The sequence below is a fragment of the Macrobrachium rosenbergii genome, chromosome 3 (assembly GCF_040412425.1).
Source record: "Macrobrachium rosenbergii isolate ZJJX-2024 chromosome 3, ASM4041242v1, whole genome shotgun sequence".
Lineage (NCBI taxonomy): Eukaryota > Metazoa > Arthropoda > Malacostraca > Decapoda > Palaemonidae > Macrobrachium > Macrobrachium rosenbergii.
The window spans coordinates 88,181,025-88,199,592 of NC_089743.1; the positions used below are offsets into that span (position 1 = coordinate 88,181,025).

The window sequence follows — 18,568 nt, forward strand, 5'->3', positions numbered from 1 at the left end:
TGGAAACCTTGGCTAATCGAGAGATCAGAATCATATAATCGGCGTAGCGGAGGTTGTTTATTGTTATTCGTTGATCATGCATCCGACTGGGATTAAGTTCAGTTTGACATTCAGAGCATTTTGTACGGTGGGAGGATGCCGCCTTGAAGAAATCCGTTTAAGGAACCGAAGTTATTTGACAACGCGTTTGACACGAATAGTGCGTGGAGAACCAGCAATATAATGTGCCATTTTTTAATTATAATGGTGTACCTCTTTTATGAGTCTGCAGAAAAAAGTTTCGGATGGTTTACTCTATCAAATATATTTTTCACATCAACAAAACATAAAACAGGAGCTGACGATAACTAATAGCTCAGTAATTCTTTCAGGAATTGGATTCAAGTGTCTGTTGAGCTGTTAGCCTTAAATCCAGACTGATTGTCTGCAGTGTACAGAAAGGGTAAAAGCCTTGCTACCTCCTGATCCTTTTACATTTCCTTGACAGTTCTATTCTTCATTTCTTCTTTAATCTTTTGTTTCGCATAATGTTTTACTCCTACAATAATTTCGCTCTTCCTTCATATATCTATCAAACATTCTCCTCAGCAGTCTATATGGTGTGCCCCAATTTGGTTTTCTGTTATCCTTTCATTAATCTTTTCTTACCTTCTATCATGATGTGGAACAGCATTTTATTTTATATTCACCGCTAGATTCTGCAAGCCATATGGCTTTTTAAACTTTCAAACTCTTAAACTTAAGATGGTGTAGATGATGGTTGTTCAAGCGTTGCTTCCATGTCTATCAAATCTCCAATTCCTTCATTTCGTTGCCCTTTATTCTTCATCAGGTCTCTACACTGGCAAAGATGGTGGGAATTACCACCATCATCGTCACCATCATCATCATCATCATCGCCAAATGACGCAAACGCCACAGTTTCATAAATAGCATTTTATATTTCTTATATTTCTCGGATCATATCTCGTGCTTTTCCTACATTCTTTGTGTTTCACCATTATTACACTACCCTTCACTTGTTACTACTTCCTATTATTTCCTATATAATAACTAGTAATTCTGGTTTCTCTGGCTTCCTGCCTAAGGAATATTTTTTCAGGTTTTCTCTTTTTTCCTTCTTCATGACGTACCGCGCACGTAGCCTGAGCGCTGCTGAACGTTGTTATCTTCTTGTTCGCTGATGAAATATCTCCACCTTTAATCACTGTGTCAAAAGTCAGTGCAGTTATCATGTGGAAACGTCATTATTCCAAGGAATTTGGGTTTATTATTTCCTTTTGAATACTAAGCTGTTCTTGTCCCCGTGGAACTTATCCACAGTCACCGAGAATCTCGGTGAGCCCGCCTTATCCATGGTCTAAACTTCTCTATACCGTGTGCTCATCCAACGCTCACCTCTCTCTCTCTCTCTCTCTCTCTCTCTCTCTCTCTCTCTCTCTCTCTCTCTCTCATTCTCTCGGCCTCACAGATGAGAAAATCAATTTTGATATACGTATATCAAAACGGGTCAGACGAAAGAAAACTTCAGCTTGAAAAAAAATTTTGGTAGCCAAATGAACATAGCATAGCACTGGATTAATCGTCCTTTCTTTCATATCTTGACATATTTCGTCGATTACGGCTATGACTTTGTTGTAAACTTTTAATTATATAAAAAATAGCTGAAACCCTAAGACGACTGAATGTATTGTACCATATCGTGCGTGTTACGGAAAGAGACAGGGCGACCTTATTTCTGTTGAGCAATAGCATGAGTGGGCAAAATGATTAGGCTACTTATCGCAATGAAAAATATGAAGAATAGTAATTACAATGAAAGTCATGTAAGAAGCTTAATCCAGCATTTATTCTCGATTTCCCAAGTCACCCCTGTAGAGAAACTATGTAAGATGATTGCGCATTAGTTCACTCGCAACCAGTTCGTGGAAAGTGCAGTCAACGTTTTGTAATGACGTCACTGAGAGCTTCTTTTCTAATATGACGTCAGAGGACACTCCCGGCTATAGAAGTCTGTACTGGATAAATGAATATTACTGAATTTCATGTTTTATTATCGTGCTTTTTGACTTTTACAGGCCTCCCTATCAGTCCTAGATCCGTCCATCAGGCGGGACCCTTTTATTTACCAGATAATTTAGCTACAAGTACAGTACAAAATGTGACGTACATATATGTTAGAATAAGTGATGTGAGTTGCATCCTATGTACACAGTCAAGCTTACTCACATCCAAGCCAGCACAATATACTGCACATACGTACTTGTTATAATAGCCAAGCGCGAGGGCGCACACACACACACACACACACACTCACAAAAATATATATAATATTATCACGAAGCTACAAATGTTGTTTAATATCAAATTCACGCTACTTCCGGAATATCTCCTTCGGTGATAATTCCCCATCGGGAATATTCCCGAAGTAGAGTGAATTTGATATGAGACAACATTCGTAGCTTCATGATCATATATAAATTACGATATGATAAAACCGAAGTAGCGTGAATTTGATATTAAACAACATAATTTTGTAGCTTCATGATTGTATATAAACACGGTGTGATAAAAATTTCACACACACACACAATATATATATATATATATATATATATATATATATATATATATATATATATATATATATAACAATTAATAGGTAATAATTTATGTGTAATTTTCGCCATCTTTTTACGTCATAGAGAATCACACGACGTCACGACGATAGTTTCTCAGTTGTCTCTTACCATCCGTCGTTTATGTACCTCGTAGTATGTTTCTTGTGCTTGTTAATTTTGCGTTGTTTTGTGTCGGTTAAAAGGATTTTCTACCATTTTGACTCTCGAACATGGTGATAAACATACAAATTTAGTCGGAATAATAGGTGCAAACCCACTGATTGTCCATAGAACAGAAGTTAAGATGACCAAGAATACCAGTCCAGTAGGTCACCTTGACGTCATACAATAAAGGTAAGGATAATTGTTTAGCATTTTTATTATATAATTTTAATGCATAATGAATCATGTATCGCCGGGTATACCAGATTCCTAAGCAACGTGTAGGGAGAGAAGGTGTAAAATATATTGCACCTGAATTATAGTCTGGTAGAGTGCAGGGTATGGGTCATGGCCAGGTTAGGGCACGAAGACGTCATAGGTTAGGTTAGGTTAAAGTAAGTCTGGGTGTTTTATATTCCCTCTGAAATGCCTACTAGCCTAGGCCTACGGTAGCCCTGACCCCATACTCTGCATTTGCTCTTCATGTAGTTCTACCGAAGTTTTAAGTACTGTCGAGGTTAACCATTCATATAAAAGTACTGGACGCATATTTAGTCCATGAATAAGATTTAAATTTCGGTAAAACTAAACTTTACTTTAGTTGCGCGGCCCGATTCCCGCCAGTAGTCGACCGGGGCAGGTTCCTCATACACTAGTAGATATAACCTTTACTGTGATGCCAGATCCTGACCTAAGTACGTCTTACCTACCTAACCTAACACAAGGGGACGTGCCCTGACCTGACCGGGTGGTGCTGCACGGCCTGATACCCCCAGTCGCTGACCAAGACAGGTTGGCCTTTTTTTTTGAAGTTGAAGCACCACCCGGCCAGGTCAGGGCACGTCTCCTTGTGTTAGGTTAGTAAGATGTACTTAGGTTAGGACCTGGCATCACAATAAGCTATCTATCTGGTGATGAACCTCATTTCTGGCGGAGAATCAACCGTGCAACAAAATGAAGTTTTACAGAAATATAAATCCTATTCATGGACTAAAATGTGTCGGTATTTTTAAATGAATGGTTTACCTCGATAGTACTTACCACTTCGGCAGAACTACATGAAGAGCAAATGCAGAGTATGATGTCAGGGCTACTGTAGGCCTAGGCTAGTAGGCATTTCAGAGGGAATATAAACTACCCAGACTTACTTTAACCTAACCTAACTTCTGGCGTCTTCGTGTCCTAACCTGGCCGTGACCCATACTCTGCACTCTACCCGACTATAATATAGGCGCAATATATTTTACACCTCTCCCTACACATGTTGCTTAGGAATTTGGTAGGTTTGGTATCATCACTGTCAAAGACAGTGATGACAATGGCCAAAATTGGGTTGTATTTTTTTTGGGGTGCGGGGGCGGTGGCCAGAACTATGGAACAACTCTGATGGTATCTTTTTCAGTAGCCTAGTATTGTGGTTGCTTATCAAGAATTTACCGTTAAGTAACACTGCCTACTTGGTTAGGTTATGTTAGGTTACATTAGGTTAGTAGGATAAAGTTCGTCTCCGGTCCGAATGCCCCTACTCAATTTTATATATCTTTCAAATCTTCCAAACAAAATGAAAAAAAAATATTCTATATACATAATTCTTGCGAACTAATATTTATCATAGTAAAAAATAAAGTACATGTAAATGATTGAGGATTTTTTCTAAGTTCCAATTTTGCGAAATGCACACCGAGACATTTGAAGGGTCATTTGATCCCCCAGGGGCTAGTAGTAAACATGATGAAATACATTTGACTCCCCAGTGGCTAGTAATAAACAGCAAAACAGTGTAGATGAATCACTGTTTAGTACTAGCCCTCATGTGGAACTGAAGTTTGGACAAGAAACGAACTTTCACCAGTTAGTATGGTTCATTTTATAATAGATTTCCTTAGCCATTCCCTTTTTGAACACATGGCTCCCTAATAACTTGCAGATGCGCAGAACCGTTCCGTACGACCAACATAACAGTCCGGTTTTCTCCCAGTGTATGTCCCCACCCAAAACCCCGAATTCCCACAGGGTCCCCAACATTGTTGGATAGAGTTTTATGTTAATAGTAGTAGACCGACAATAAACAACACTATCTAGCCTACTTCGTCAGCAACACTATAAGTATAGGAAAAATCCATTTCCAAGGTAATAATTTGTGCGGAGCTGTTATGTAGAAATACCTTTTTTTTTTTTTCAATTTAGTATAGCCTACATTAGTCTAGACCTAGCGGAAACTTTTTGCCTAATGACAAATAGGAATGCTTGTCACACCTTTCTTAACATGTTCCTGAAGGTACAGTATTTTGTTTATCTTTGGGTTAACCAAGTTTTTTGATGAAAAGTAATATAATTTATTCAAGGCTAATCAAATTATATTAGAAAAACCAATTTCAACAGGTTTCAAATGGACTGTGTGAAGAACCGTTTAATAATAGACTTCATGACATTGGGTAGTCTAAGCCATTTCATAGGTTGGGGATGAAGAATAACAGGTGTTACATACATGCCTGAGATTAATTATGAAAACTAGAATGGGAGCGAGGAATACAGTATTAAAGAACGTTCAAGTTTAAGTACTGCACCATTGCATGTGTGCAACTGTGTAGTGACATCATGAGTTGCACCAAATGTTACAGAAGAGGAGAATAATAATTGAACATGGCCTTACAGCAAGAAATACGTAGGACAATGATTGGTCCATATTGATGTTATTAGTAATTTGTTAAGGGGTTTGCTTGGAAGAAACGTCTTGTAAATTCAGTAATTATTGAAATATATGCCATTGATGTAAAAATCAACTGTTGTGCAGGAAAAAAAATATTTATATATACTGGAGACGTATGCCAGAGTAAGTACAGTATTTATAATTTACTTGTTCATTAGAAGACTGATAGTTTTATATAAGTAAATTAGCAAATAATTACATAGCTATAGTTTCTACTTTTGCGGCAGCCCAAAATACAAAAATCGCGGTAGCGCTCTTTTTTTTTTGGGTGTAGGTAGACTGCCCCGCCCACTTTTGGGGATGAATAGGTACAACATAACTAAAGAGCTCAATTCGTTTCTGCCAGCCAATGACGTAACACTGGTTATTGGCAGCTCTTGGTTCGTTTTTCACCGGATGGTCGGATGTCTTCATTTGGTGAAGTACTCTGTTTTTTGGTAGTGTTCAGCTGTTATTTAGTTAGCTAATATTCAGTTATCTTTATTGATTTTGACAGTTCCTCGTTGGGCGAGTCAGTAGAGTTGTCGGCTAGCACTCGCTAGGCCCGAGTTCGAGTCTCCGTCCGGCTAATGAAGAATTAGAGGAATTTGTTTCTGGTGATAGAAATTCATTTCTTGCTATAATGTGGTTCGGATTCCACACTAAGCTGTAGGTCCCGTTGCTAGGTAACCAATTGGTTTTTAGCCACGTAAAATAAGTGTAAACCTTTGGGCCAGCCCTAGGAGAGCTGTTATTGATTGTGAATGTCCCAATTTGGACCTTTTTGACTAATTATGTCAGATTCTAGTTTGTCTGGCATCAGTTCTTGTAGGGAGCAAATTTGCTCGCCTGATCTTAATTGTTAGGAATGTAAGGACTGGGATAAGGGGAAGTGGAAGACTTTACAGACCCACTTGGGTAAATTGCAGTGTAACTGACTGAGGAAGGCTACTGCTAGGGTTGAAGCTAAGGCTTCTGCTAGTTCAGTTAATTCTCCAGGAATTGATATCGCTGCTTTGCCCGTCCCTCCAACATCTGTGACGGCTTTTTTTCCTATTTCCAGTCCTCTGACTTTTCCTGTTACTCCATTACCTGGCTCTCATTCTTCTGAACCCAATGCCATTGCCAGCTTAGAAGCACATGTGGATCAGAAATTTAATTTGTTAGTTAATACTGTTTCCCAGGTAGGGAATTCTGTGAAAGTCCTGATGGACAAATATAATAGTGTTGGTGCAGTGTCAGTGTAAGGGGCAGTTGTTCGTCCCACCAATGCTCCTAGATCAAGGTCCCTGCTAAGCTCCCCATGCTCACCTGGCAGTCCAAGGGAGGTCAGTGGAGTTTGCCCATGAGCAGTCATCGCCTCATCTGAGCCTGTTGTCCATCAGCCCCAGGCTGCGGGGGACCGCCATTGGAAAGGCGTCCCTTTAGATGTTCATACCTTGTCGTCTAGTGATTCGGACTCTCTTGGGCCCAGTAAGCACAGTGGACGTTTTGCAAAGGTTTCGAGGCCAATGAAAGGGCTGTGTGCTTCGTTGAAAGTTGGTTTGCTCCCATTTCGTTAACGAGCTTGAGAGAGGGGACATAGACCAATCCCTTCATGTAGCTTTTAGGAGTTGCCTATTAAAGATTATCGCGCCCATTCAGTGTCCAAAGAGCATCCTGACTTCAAAAGAGTGTATGCTAGTCCCATACATCGACCTAAAGTGTCCGAGCGCCCAGAGTCTGAAAGTGTATTGTATGAGCGCCCCGTGTCCAAGCATCCATCATATGAGCTCACTGTGTCTGAGTGCCCATGCTTGAGGGTTCAGTGTCCATGCTTCCAGTTCGTGGGCGCTCAGTGTCCGAACGTTCCAAATTGGAAGATTCAGTGTATGGACGTCAAGTCTCCGAGCGCCCATCATATGAGTACCCGCTAAGAGTGTGGTGTTTTCTAAATGTTCTGTGTCCGCTGCAGCAGTGAGTGGGCACCCAGTGTCCGAGCGTCCAGTGTCTGTGGGTGCTTCCTTTGATTTCGTCCACTTTCCAGTAAGCGTGCAGTCCTGCAGGTAGGGCTTCCAGTACCTGATATTGCAGGTGAGTTTCCTTCTGTTGTGGAAGAACCATTGTTGGCTCCGATTCAACTCCGACTGGCTAGAGTTCTGAGCCTTCTTCAGAAACCAGCTCCTGTAGCTCAAGAACCCACTTACCCTCCGATGTCACCTGTTCCTCCAACGAGGAACCAGTGGAAGAGGAACAGCCTACATTGAATTATTCAGCTCTGCTCAGATATTTCCTGATCTGCTATCCTCCATTCTTCTCTCCAGCTGTCCCTTCTCCGGGATTGGCCTTTTTGATGCGACAGCCTGCAGGACCTGGCAGATTACCTCGTATGGTTCTGTCTTCCTCATCAAGGAAAGCTATTGCAGAAGCTATTGCAAGATGTAGGCGACGATCTTCTGCTGCAGTCTACCAAATGAAGAGGACAGTCTTTCAAAGCTGGTGTCGAGACAGAAATATATCCTCTTCTCAGATGACTGTAGCTCAAATTGCAGATTTTTTGCTGTTCCTCAGATCCTTGAAAGGTCTGGTCACGTCAGCCATCAAGGGTCATAGAACTATGTTGAATTCCGTCTTCAAGCACAGAGGAATAGACTGGAAGACGTGGACCTTTGGCTTTCGGAGAAGTGGATTCAAGGGAAATCCACTTTTGCATTTCACCTCCATACCTGTCTAAGGGGCGTTACCAGCCTTATTCTACCATAGAGGCTCCCTCTCTGGAAGTGTCTGCTTCCTCCCAGGGGTGTAACCTTCACTGATAGATTCGGCATACAGGTCCACTTTTGCTATTGCTAAAGTGATGTTTTCTGAGACATAAATTGATCACTTATTGAAGAATCTCTTCAAGAGTTTGGAAGTGTTAAATTTCCTTGATTGGTCAGTTGGAGCTTTAGCCAAAAAATACAGGATTTTTCCCCACTCTCTGAAGATTGTTCCTCAGATTGGCTCAGCGTTATCTTCTGCACGGACAAAGCCATTAGAGATGCTTCCCACGAATTGGCCCCCCTTTTCGCTATGGGAATTTTAAAGAAAAGAGAGCTCTTTTGTTCTTTCACCTCCAAGAGTGTTACTGTCTCGTAGAGGCCAGCTCTTCTTTTCTCCCCCCTTGATCACCATCACTTTTTCCCACAAGCAGTGGTGAATGAGATTACTCTTGAACTCCAGAAGAAATCAACCCAAGACTGTTTGGCCCAGTCCACTAGACATTCTAGGGATTGGTCCATTTTTTCTTTCAAATGGACCTCTCCCCTTCAGAGACAGCCCTTACGAGGAGGAAGACAGCGATCTCGGTCTAAACTTTCTCCTTCCGAGCCATTAAGAAATCATCATCTAAGCCTGCATCGAAGAAGTGAAGATGCAGTCCTCCATGCACCTGTGGATGCCAGGCTCCAACTGTTTTGGGAGAGTTGGAGCGCCAAAGGAGTGGAACCATGGATTGTAGGAGTACTGAAGGAAGGGTACTCAATTCCTTTCAAAAATGCCACCACCCCCAGGTCAACACGCCGATTGCCTTGACAGCGTACTCTGCAGGATCAGAGTTTTTAGCCCTGTCAGAGCAGGTCTCAGCACTTCTGAAAAGAGTCGATAGAAGTAGTAGAAGTTATCATGTTCATGGAGTTCTCCAATCGGCTGTTTTTAGTCCCCAAATCAACGGGAGGATGGAGACCAGTCCTTGATGTGAGCGCCCTGAATAATTTCATCGAGAAAACAAGATTCATGATGGAAACAAATCAGTCAGTTCTTGTGTTGATCCGTTGGGGAGATTGGATGATCTCCCTAGATATGCTAGATGCGTATTTTCACATCCCGATTCATCCGGCATCAAGAAAGTTTTTAGGTTTGTGTACCACAACAAAGTATTTCAATTCAGAGCACTGAGGAGTGGTTTGCAGATCTTCTAACCCTTCTGGTGGACTATCTGAGGCTCCTTCCTACCATTCCAGAGCTGATCAGACAGTCTCATTCCAGGAGGTTTCATCAAAACCTGTCCACTCTAGCCCTGACAGGGTTTTGACAGAAAGGATTTTCAAGGTGTGTGGCTCAAGCTATTGCCAGCAGCAGATGACAGTCCCCTAATAAAGTCTATCAAGCAAAGTGGTCCAGCTTTAGACTTTGGTGCAGGAGACATAACATCTCATCCTCCAAGATGTCTATGACACAACTGGCAGACTTCCTCCTGTATTTAAGATCCTCCAGAGGCTTCTGTTCCTCTACCATTAGAAGTTGCAGAGCTATGCTCAGTTCGGTATTTCGTCACGGGCTGGACCATATCTCAAACCAAGACATCTCGGACCGCATTAAATCTTTTGACTCTTCCAAAACTAAAACAGAACCAACAGTTTCTTGGAGTCTTGGCGTAGTTCTTAAGTGGAGCTCAGGACTGCGTTTTGAACCTCTTTGCTTAACTTCCCTCAGGGACTTAACAAGGAAGACGCTGTATCTTATGACACTAATGACAGCTAAGAGGGTTAGCAGACGCCACACCTTGAACAAAAGAGTGGTTTTCTCCCAGGGTGATGCACTCTGCTTGCTAACTTTGGGTTTTCTTGCCAAAAAACGAAATATCCTGAAAACCCTGGCCCTGCTACTTTACAGTAAAGAACTAGATGGAGGGTTTAGGCCCAGAGGAAGAGGAAAGATCTGTTTTTCCTGTGAGAGCTCTTAGATATTTTTATATAAGTGACTTACCAAGCAATTACATAGCTACTAGCTTTCTACATGGCAGTCTAATCATGGTGGCGCTGCCATCGCTAGTATAGGCTAGGTGACAGGGTCCCACCCACTTTTGGGACTGATAGGTACAGCCTGAGCTTCAATTAATTTTTTTGCTGGCTCCCGATTAATGTCGGTAGTCGTGTGCAGTTGCTGCTTCATCTTTTTTGGATGTTTTGTCCTGTATTTTTGGTGAAGTATTCTCTCATTTTTTTTTGTGGTGGCTTTTCCTATCTTAGTAATATCGTTATTTAACTTTATTTCTAAGATAGTCAAATATGTCACCCTCCAGCTCTTGAAGAATTTGTTATTGCATTGAGAGGTGTAAAATTAGACTTGTTAGAGAGCTTACATGTCCAAAGTGTCAGGATTTGGTAGATAGTAAAGGGAAGACCTTGAAATCCCATCTGAACAACTTAGACCGAGATAGGAAAAGGAAGGTGGCCCTTAGAGCCGAAAGTAGAGCTAGTCATGAGATTCCTCCTTTAATTGATGTGGTAGAAGATAGCTGTTTCTTCTCCTTTGATTCATGTTGTGTTCCCATCCTTAGCTCTCCTACACATTTACCCCACACTCCTTTACCAGGTTCCCATGCTTCCGATCCCAGCGCTGTTGCCAGTCTCGAAGCAAAATTCTTAGCCAGTACTGTTATGGAATTAACTACCTCTTTCAGGGATTTTGTGTTGAAAATGGCACCAAGTGTTAGCGTTGTGCCCAGTGACTGTTGTGAGTGTTGAGGTGGCTGTCTGTCCCCTGGTGCTCCTAGATGAAGGTCACTGTCCCGCTCCCCTGCACTGGGAAGAAGACAAACTGGAAGTCCATGGGAGGCCAGTGGGGTTTGCCCACGGGCAGTCACCCCCGCTGTCGAGCCTGTTGCACGGTCCCAGGCTACGAAAGAGCGCCACTGAAAAGGCATCTTGTTCAGTGCTTCTCGTCTGTTGTCGGATTCGGAAGACTTTGCCAGAAGTGAGGCGTCAGCAGCGTCGATCTTCTGTCTCTCGGCCTTTGAAAAGACAATTCGATGTGGCAGACAGCTCTCCTCCTGTCAGGAGATATAAGGAGGCTAGTGTTAGTCAGCCTTCCTGCAGTTTTGCTGTTCCTCCTGCTACCTCTCTTCTGCTCGTCACCAACCTTTAAGTTACAGTACTTCGAGTAAGTGCCTGTTGCTGTCTGCTGAGTGCATTGTCAGCTCTGCTGAGTGCACTATCAGCTCGGAGTGCCGCCCCTCTATTTCGACTTGCTTGGCACCTGCTTTGCACCCGACCGCTCGGCACCAACTGTGGAACGTTCGGTGCCGTGTGGAGCGTTCGGCGCCAACTGTGGAGTATTTGGCGCCAACATTTGTACGCTTGGCGTCATCTGGGCGCTCAGTGCCAAATTCCCGGTGCCCAGCGCCAACTTCAGGCTAAGTTAAGTATATCTTAGTTTAACCAGACCACTGAGCTGGTTAACAGCTCTCCTATGGCTGGCCCGAAGGATTAGATTTATTTTACGTGGCTAAGAACCAACTGGTTACCTGGCAATGGGACCTACAGCTTATTGTGGAATCCGAACCACATTATGACAAGAAATGAATTTCTATCACCAGAAATAAATTCTTCTAATTCTTCATTGGCGAGGTCAGAAGTCGAACGCTGGGCCAACAACGTGTAACCAGCTCTGCCACCCTCCAATGAAAGAACTGGGCGTTGGCTGTATCCCCAACAGAGCGTTGGCACCAACTGTGGAGCATTCAGCGCCAGCTGTGGAGAGTTCGGTGCCAACTGTGGAGTGTTTGATGCCAACATTTGGGTGCTCGGCGCCTCTTCCTTCATCAGCCCCGATTAAGTGTCAGCTTGAGGAACTTATAGGCTTAAAAAAAAAAAAAAAAACTGTCATTTCCAAAAGGACGAGGAGGAACTAGAACAAGGTATTGCTCCTTCACCTGCTTATTCGTTGTTGCTAAGATTCTTTCTGGCGAATTTTCCAGATTTCTTCAAGCCTACTACTCATGTTTCCCCAGGCTAGACATTTCTTATGGGGAAATGAACTGCTGACGTTGTTTGCCTCCCCAAGCTATTGCTTTCCTCTTCCTCAAAGAAGGTTTTTCCAGAGGTGGACGAGTGGCTGGCCATGAAGAGAGACCAAGGGAAAGCCCTCTTTCCAAACTTCTCAAGGAAAAGTATTGATTATTCGTCATTGGGAAGCTCCCTGCTTGGGAGTCTCTGCCGCCTCCCAGGGGGTTTTCTCCAACTTGGTTGAAGCCACTCGTTCTGCATTCTCCGCAGCCTAGATTTCCTTCTTGTCATCCAAACTAGACCATCTTGCCAAGAGTCTGTTTAAGATATTAGAAAATTTTGCTTCCTTGATTGGACAGTGGGGGCTTGAGCTAGAAAAATTGAGGATTGTCTGGTCTTGGCTGAAGGTTTCTCTTCTGACTGGTTCAGAGTATTGTCTTGCGCAGGGATGGTTCTTCATAGCTCGCCTCCCTGTTTTTGATGGGAATCTTGAAGCGAGAGCTGCAGTGCTCCTTTGCCACTAAAGGAGTCACCGCAACACAAGTCAGCTCTCTTGTTCTCTCCATTAGGCAGATCCCATCTCTTGCTCCAAGACACTGTTAAGGAGATCCTCTCTGACCTTTTGAAGAAATCGATGACTGATCTTCTGGCTCAATTTTTCAAGCGGCCTAAGAAAGCTCCCTAAACAACAACCAAGTCGTCCTCTCCTCAGTGTATTACTTGTAGCCTACCTAGTGAAAGATGAGTGGATTGTCGAACTTCATACCTAGTCTCTGTATATGGCAAGGGTTGTTGGGAACTTGCCAGAGATATGACATCCTTTTATATACAAACTGTTGCTTAAAATCTTCTAGCCTTTATCTTTATTAGCAGGCAGTTAGTGATTTAGGTATCATTGGTTTTATTGATGGATTATGCAAGGAGTCTTCGTAGCTTTCTCTCTTATGTCTGTCTTGGAAAGTTACAACTCCCGTGATAAATGTGGGTTGACAGCAGTTCAGTGGTTATCAGATGGTTATGGAGGTTCATCAGCAAAGGTAAGAATGTTATTTTTAAAGCTGGATGTGCTATAAAAGATCACAATGTATCTTGGTACAAACGACTGCAATCTCTGTTACTTTAAGAGCATATTGTAATTAAACTCAATCACTCTGCTTTCATGTGAAGTGGAATAGCCTGTATCTTGCCAGTGAAAGGCAAGTGAACACTTGCCTGAAAGATTTCCATAAGTCAAATTATATAAAAGGTCTAAATGTATAAAATCTAAATTAGAATGGGACGTCACGCGTGTTATGAAAAAATTAGATCGTTGAAATATCAAATAAAAACAAAACATTTAAGTAGCCCAGGCTTTTTGCAGCATACCAGTTTTGAAATTTCGAACACCCTCCTCAGGTCATCGAACTGAAATAGTGTAATTTTTTTATCATTTGCAATTTCAACCATCAATTTTTACATGCATGTGTGCTTGCATGATTATATTTTTATATATGTTTAGTCTTGAAAAGACTGGCCCCCGTGATTAACAACTTACTCATCAGGTACAATTTGCTTATCAGGTGTTCCTAGTGAAAAAGCGAACGATTCGTCATATAGCCTACGTGCTTTTCGTCAAACCTTAATGAAAAGGTTCAAAATATTAATCAGAAAGTTTTGGAGCTTCTCGTGTAACTTTGCGATTCTTAGTATTTTGTGTTGGTGAGATATGATGAATAGGGCGATGTTTTCTGCTCCGTGATGTAATATGATTCCCCTCCACTCCATGTCCTTCCGAGATCATTTTGATTTTAATTTCTGTTGAACAAGTTTATGCCTTGAGTGTCTCAATTATTCTCCACTTCGTTTTAAATCACATCTTATACAGATACTGTTCGTAGGCTATCGCGGTAGGAAACGTCTACGGCATCGAGAAACCAAGGAGACGAATTGCTGTTAAATATTTCTTATCATGACGGTGGGGTAACGATAAAATGAGTCATATTGTCAAAAAATGTCTCGGTACCCAATGCCTAAACTGTAATGATAGTTAACGAAAGCGATAAACTTTGCCATATTTATGCGAAAGCGATAAACTTTGCCATATTTATGCGAAAGCGATGTCGGTCGGCAGACTACATTTTTCGGTGCATTCACCTGCCATAAAGTGTGAATGTCTTCAGTTGCCACTATTTGTGTTTATTGGGTCATTTTGCTGGCAATGTATATAGTGAATTTAATGTTTGATTTACATCCGGCCGACATGTAGGCCTAAACGTAAAATCTTTTTTGAGGAAATGGCGCGGAGGTTATAAGCCTTCATAGCTCAGTGGCTAGAGCGCTGGTCTAGTAAACCAGAGGCCGGGAGTTCGATCCTCCCTGAAGGCACGGAGAATAGGTGCCAACTCCACCGTTTTTACGTGGAGAATACTTTGAAGTTTGTAGAGTTCCTTTCTGTGTTGTATGTGAAGTTTTCTGCTGCTGCTGCTGCTGCTGCTGCTGTAATCTTGGGTTCATTCGCCGTTGTAGTCGGCGTACCTGGAGTTGTTGAAGGCCGTCTTGCTGTTTCGGCGTTCCTTGTTTCGCCGAAAAAGTTCTGCAGTTATTTTGTTGTTTACTGCTTTCTCTCATTCTTACGCACGGATGAGGAGTCGTTCTTTAACCGCGATTCAATTTTACTGTTACAAAACAGTTGCTGTGTAGTGAGATTTTAAGTTCTGAAAATAAAGTAAGGCCAATGTTTCTTTGATTTATAGTAAGGAGTTTACAGGTTGATTATATGCACTCCCCGTCTGTAGAGGATATTGAAAGTCAAAATTTAATCATTGTATTTATGTACTTTTTATTCAGTCGAACCTGATTTGACAGGATCTCGTGGATACAGATATGTTTTTGTAGTTTGCATTAATATTTTATTCACTTGTGGAAGTTTTATTTGCAATTATTGGGGCACCGTGACTAAGTGGTGCAGCAGATGGCTCACTTTTGCTAAGTCTGTGGATCCTTCCCGGGCTAACGCCCACCAGTTCACTCTCAGCAGTAAATGGATATCAACTTTCGTTGTGCCAAGAAAAAGGGTGTTGGGCCAGCAGCCTCATCTCTGAAGACTTTCGGAGAAACTGGATTACTGTCCTCTTCTGGCACCAACCCTTTCTTAAAGGAAAAGGCATATGGTGGATTAATAATAATAATAATAATAATAATAATAATAATAAAAATAATAATAATAATAATAATAATAATAATAATAATAGGTCACATATGAGTTTTGCATGATGATATCAGTTTGTGTGTGTTTATGTGGATCATGACGACATTCATCAATTTATACTATACATTTAATGTATTCATTTAATGCATAATTGTCCCTTGAGTGCTTGATTGTAATTTCGTTATACTTCTGTCGTGGTGTCATCAACAGTATTGCTGGTGTTGGCATAAGATAGGAAAAAGTGTTGCTGCATTGGAATAGCTTATAAACGCGCTTCTTAGGTCTCTCTCTCTCTCTCTCTCTCTCTCTCTCTCTCTCTCTCTCTCTCTCTCTCTCTCTCTCTCTCTCTCTCAGTGAAATGTGGGAGAAATGTATAGGTACATAAGTATGCCTTAGTTTTACCAGACCACTGAGCTGATTAACAACTCTCTAATTTGTGAAGGATTAGACTATTAATTGAAGATTCATATTCTTATCTTGCGATAATTAACCCTATAACCTTCCGTAGATTGAAGGGTTAAGTTTCCAAAGAAAGTATGCTGTCTCTTTTCGCTTTTACTACATTCGTGAATTTAGGGCTTCCATCCCACGTTTATGTTATTAAAATCAGCAGCTCCCGGAGATGATGATTTTGCATCTCTCTCTCTCTCTCTCTCTCTCTCTCTCTCTCTCTCTCTCTCTCTCTCTCTCTCTCTCTCTCTCTCTCTCTGTATTCATGTTTTTTGCTATCACGTAACCATACGAGAACCTGTTCTATGAGATACGATAAGAGAATAAATATATGAATCTGATGTACTGCCTCTGGTTTTTCTCTAACGTTTTGTTTTATTAGCTGAACAAGAATTGCGACCATTGTTCAGCGGCGTCCTAGACCCTGGCTTAATTATACATTTCCTCCAAACGTTAATATGATAGGTAAAAATCAATTTACATAACACCGATTACCTATCCCTGAAAGATTGCAAAATGACAGCTTGCGGTGCCTCTTATTTATTTATTGAATGCTTTTATGGTTGATATTATATAATATATATATATAAATTTCATTATTCATTCATCGTTTAGTACCAATGTTTAGCCTATGGCTTAGAGCTGGTACTCCGTTTCAGTTTAATCCTTCGGGCCAGCCCTGTGAGAGCTGTTAATCAGATCAGTGGTTTGGTTAATTATTTTATTAATAATAATAATGTGTGTTTGTATGTATGTATGTATGTATTTATTTATAGATTATATATCTAAATGTAGATATATATATATATATATATATATATATATATATATATATATATATATATATATATATATATATTCTGAACACACACACATTATATAATACATACATTTAAACACACAAAATTTTCTTACATACATAACCTCCAACACCACTGCACGATAAACACGGTTTTTTTTTAAAATTATGCCACTCATGTCTTTCCTGTGCTTTAACTTTCGTAAATCTCCTCTCACCTGGAGCCTCCCTTCTCATTGGTCTCATCTACATAGATCTATTCTCTTCGGAACATGTCAAAGCCATCTCCATCTTCCTCTCGTCATATCTATGTAGGGAACTTTATGTAGGCCTAATTTTTTCTATGGTATCATACTGAACTCTGTTCTGTCATCCAACTCCTGATATACTCGAACATATTAGACTTATAATCTTACTTTCACATGCACTCTCAGTCTATTAGATTGCCAAATCAAATTCAGCATGCCTATTGTTTGATTTGTCTTTTTCTTTTTTTTCTTCCACCAAATTCTAACTCAAGACTGGACATCACTGTTCCAAAATACTTTGAAAGATTCAACCTCACTGATCATTTCTCAATCTGTTGTTATTCCTTCCCTTTGTCATACTCTCTTCTCATTACTTTGGGTAACTGGTGAATGTATATACCTTCATGGATTTGCTTCCCTGCTCCTTAGTGAGACCCAGGTCCAGCTGAAGTCCACTAGTACCCGGATTAGGGTCCTGAGCTGAGCTTCTGAACACCTGCCGCCATGTATATTAGCACCCCGAGGTAAAGGCTAGATCCACGTTTGAAAAGTGTGACCTTGCTTAGGAAGAGCTTCAGATATCAGTGGCTGAGAGTTGAGGTGTTGAGTGATTTGTCTCCTTTGCAAATGACCTTTTTTAAAACTAGTTGGTGACAGCATGGGGTCATTGGTTTTAGTTAGCTATGAGTGGTGCACTACAAGGAACTGGCTGTCTTTAGTGTATTTAACCAATGAATCCTCTATGGACTATGCTACATAATTGGAAAGGCACTATATTACACACACACACACACACACACACACACACACACATATATATATATATTGAATTGATATATATATATATATATATATATATATATATATATATATATATATGTATATATATATATATATATATATACTCTATATATATATATATATATATATATATATATATATCTATATGCTATGTGTGTGTGTGTGTTATGTCTTCTCTACAAATATATCTGGATAACGAGACAATGGATGTGGTTGATCAAATTTTAAGGAGATAGGAAATTGCGTTTTGAGTCATCTCTCACAATTAAAATGATCACAGTTGTAGAAGGAGGTATAGCCGTTCTTTCAATGGAAAGTTTTATCAGCCTGATTGGGAGGAAGATTCCTTCATTGTTGCTGAACTGTCATATTAAAGGCAATGTCTGGTTCAGTGGTGATTTTAGATGTTCTTAATTGGAGAAACAGGCTTAACATCTTTGGAAAAGAAATACCAGCAGATATGATTTGACATTGCATACAGTAATTATACCCAACTAAGAGTTGCGGTTCAGAGAGTGAGTGCGTCGGCTGCAATTTAATGGAATGATTTTATACAAGAAACACTTTGAGGTGCAACTCAGTAACATAATGGTCGACTGCTCTCAGATCTGTAGTTGCTTGGACGTATATTCGACATTACCTCTTTATATAGTAGATTGCAAAGAGTAGTTGCTGATGGACTGTAGTAATGTTTTACTTTTTGTGTTTCTCAGTCTTGTTTTCTTGGGCCTCAACTTGTGATTTATATATATGAAATATGGTTTAGCTTAGAAAAAACTGCTTTTACAGTGATGCCGCTCTATATGCATGGATAATATCTTCACGTTGTAGACCTGTTGTGGCTGGTTTTCGGTAGATTTAAGCA

General features: G+C 40.8%; 1 long non-coding RNA gene and 1 other non-coding gene across 2 annotated transcripts in view; both read left to right on the forward strand.

The window, feature by feature from the left end:
- The first annotated feature begins 2,737 nt into the window (after positions 1–2,737).
- The window catches only part of LOC136827178 (uncharacterized), a 145,652-nt gene continuing 129,821 nt past the window's right edge, over positions 2,738–18,568 (forward strand). The window contains exon 1 of the long non-coding RNA XR_010849788.1: positions 2,738–2,975. This is a non-coding gene — a long non-coding RNA (uncharacterized lncRNA). The remainder of the gene's footprint in view (positions 2,976–18,568) is intronic.
- TRNAT-AGU (transfer RNA threonine (anticodon AGU)) lies at positions 14,510–14,582 on the forward strand. Its single transcript has one exon. It is a non-coding gene; the product is annotated as a tRNA-Thr (tRNA).